Genomic DNA, 3318 nt, shown 5'->3' with positions numbered 1-3318 from the left:
AGCAGCCCGAGGAAGACCCCGCCGCGGGGGAGGGGAAGGCCCGCCGCGGGAGAAGGTGCTGCGGCATGGGTGGCGGCGCGCTGTCGGCGAGGGACAAGGGCGTGCTGTGGCTGTACGTGGTGATGGTGGTGGGGGCGGCGCTCGCGGTCACGGCGGTCACGGTCGACTTTGTGCGGCAGCAGGCCGACCCGGGCGGCTTCCTGCGCTCCGAGCGCACGGACGGCCTGCCGGCGCCCGTCGTCACCGTGTGTCTGTCGCAGCGCGGCGTCCCGTTCAGCCGGCTGCAGCTGTTCAACTTCACGGACGCCGAGGGCCGCAACGCGCGCGGCGCGGACCCGGCCGGCCCGCAGGCCGCGCGCCAGTCGGACGCGTTCGAGCACGCCGTCGACCGCTTCTGGGACAACCCCCGCGCGGAGGACTGCGACGCTACCGTCGGCGACTTCTTCCCCTTCCCGCTCCGCTCGCTCAACCGCATCACCGCCGGCGAGCGCGACACCGCCTGCAGGCCGTGCTATAGGGTCGGCAGGAAGGCGCTGGCCCGAGCTACCTCGACCGACTTTCGAAACAGCTCCGTCCTCCAGTTTTACACAGACAACTACTTTCTGCAGTGCATGAAGAGCGTGGGCGGGCTCAACGACGAGTCGCGCGACTTTATGCACGACCAGCTCGTGGAGAAGAGGGCCCTCATGGACGAGTTTGGCGTCCTCACCTCGGGCGTCGACAGCCTGGCGGTCAAGGACATGACCAAGGAGCAGTTTGCAAAGACCGACTCCAAGCAGATCTGCAATATCTTCTACTTTGCCTTCTTCCCGCTCGCCCTCGACACGGGCACGGGCGGCGTCGACGTACGCTACGAGTGGGACGGCGCGCAGTGGAACCCGAGCGGCGACGGGCCGTACTTCAACCTGCGCGCGGCCAAGGACTTCCTGCCGGAAGAGTCGCTGCAGATGTTTGTCGGCACCAACCAGTCCACCGTGCACAACCGCCTCGGGCGCAACCGCGACATGATCCTCATCGGGCCCAACACGCAGACGTTTGCCACCTTCCGCCCCGTCGTCGTGTACGGCGAGGACCGCTACGACATCGCCAGCTCCACGTCCAACCTCATGCAGGATGACGTGACGCCCCTCTTCGGTTACTGGCTCGTGTACCGCATCTTCTACAACTACAACCGGTTCGTCACGGACGAGTACTACCGCGAGTCGACGTACCCCGCTAGTCAATGGATCGTGGATCTCACGGGGTATGCCTCCCTGTTCACCGGCGCCAGCTTGTTTTCGCTGCTGCTGCTGCCGTTGTTGCGCACGATGCGCAAGCGCGAAAAACAGCGGTTGATTCGACACCACCCCGAGGTCTACCTGTGGTCCAAGCACAAGCAACAGCAGCTCCCCGACCACCTCTCCGCTGCCGTCTCCAGCGGCAATATTGACTTGGGCGATTCCGCTTCGTTGCGCCCCGGCAAATCCGTCATGCTTCCCGGATACAACGTGTAGGTGTGTGTGTGAGAGAGTACAGTAGTATGTACAGTGTACACTTTGGAACGCCTGCAGCGAGTGTGGATGGAGACCTTTCATAATACACTTTCAGTGTAAAACGACAAGAAAACGGCCCTTTTTCGGCGTCTTCAATTATTATCAATTATATCAAGCCCCTACTGTCTACAGGACCGTTGTTCTCGATTTTTTTTTTTTTTTTTTGACTTGCGCTTTATGGACAAGAAGAAAAAAAGATACCGCCGCCACCGTACTTGAGTTCTTCCCTGGGGCCAGAAAGAACTTTTTGTGAGAATTGCACGTTCTTCCTGTTCCTGTTAAGCTTTTTTAAACCGCCATAAAACCGCATGTCAAACAACTTCGAAACCAAAAACGCCAGTCTAAAAAGGGGAACTAGGTACTCAATTTTTATTACATTCTTAAACTTTCTGTGTATTCAAAGCTCTGCTTTCTAGGCGTTCTGTAAAACGTATATTATTGCCGAGAACAAATACGTTAAGGAAATAGTGTCCAAGATAGAGTTCTAAATGTTCAATTTAAGTTATAGTCCTCATATTATGAGGACAAGCCCCGGTCAGATAGACACTACAATAGCGTGGTTCGTTCGACGGAGAAATGCTTCAACCACCTGAGACAAGTCTCGGATATCGCTTTTTATCGATTGTCACCTCTTCTGAAAATTGGCCGTATTCCGTAATCGTAACCTGATAATTGTATTGCTTGGTGCTTGGATATCGGGAACATAGTTTTTTACATTGGCCCATAACAAACGATACAGAGTGCAGATAGAGAACACACTACGGCACCCGCACCATTCTCTTCAGCAATCGTGAGGCCCGCTTCTGTACCAAGTATAGGAGCGGTCAAAAAGATTCCATCTTCTTTCTAGTTGTACTAGATCTTAAAAAGAGAAATCTTCTCAACGTGACCTTTCGTCCGTACATGATTTAACGCCTCCCTTCCAGTAGAGAAATTTTGTGTCGTGGAGATTTTGCTCATCCTTGTCCATGTAAAAGTTTATAAAATGGAATCTGAAGGGGAAAACAAGAAAGGGAATCATCTGATTTTCTCCAGTTTCAATCAATCCTTTTTTTCGCATCTCACATATGATCAAGTAGTGTAGGCAAGGCTTCAGACGCGCCTTTTGTGAAAGGCTGTAGACTTTTCGAGGAATGCCTCCCATCTACAAAAAAATTGTTAGTCAGAGGAAGATTACACTCTACACCTCTCATGTCTTTTCCTCTCTCTCTCCCTCTCTGTTTCTCTCTCTTTGCTTTTTTACAAAAAATCGACCTAACATTCACAAATAAATTGAGAGCGGTTTCTTGATTTATGAACAAAATCCTGAGCACAATACCTGTGATAAGTAAATGACCTGTCGTTCCCGTTCACCCCTGGTTATGGTGTGTTTATCGAGCTAGTTCTACTTGGCTGCGAAGGTATATACTACTATACAGTATATACTAATCGATAACCGTGGAACGAAGGCACTATGGTTGTGTCTCAGCTATTGTGCTTGATTGATATACCGGCGTAAATGCATTCTCAAAATATATTACCGTTTTCAGGCGAATCGCTTCTGTGATGTTCCGCTTATATGTCACTCCACGCAGGTGCTAGAGATCAAGGTTGAATATGCTGCGTCAACAACACCTTTCAAACGCTCACATAGAATACGCAAACCCATTAGCATCTACGATACAAATGGATTGAATGCATGCCAACCAAAGCAATGGAACAACCATCTTTTCTCTATGCAAAGGCAGGATTGGTGCCTATGTGACCTCGCAGACGCTTTCCAGCATGCTGTGCTTTGAATCAACAT

Source organism: Chondrus crispus, genomic scaffold (genome assembly GCF_000350225.1).
Source record: "Chondrus crispus Stackhouse genomic scaffold, scaffold_110, whole genome shotgun sequence".
In the NCBI taxonomy this organism is placed as follows: domain Eukaryota; phylum Rhodophyta; class Florideophyceae; order Gigartinales; family Gigartinaceae; genus Chondrus; species Chondrus crispus.
This window is presented reverse-complemented; position numbering follows the sequence as displayed.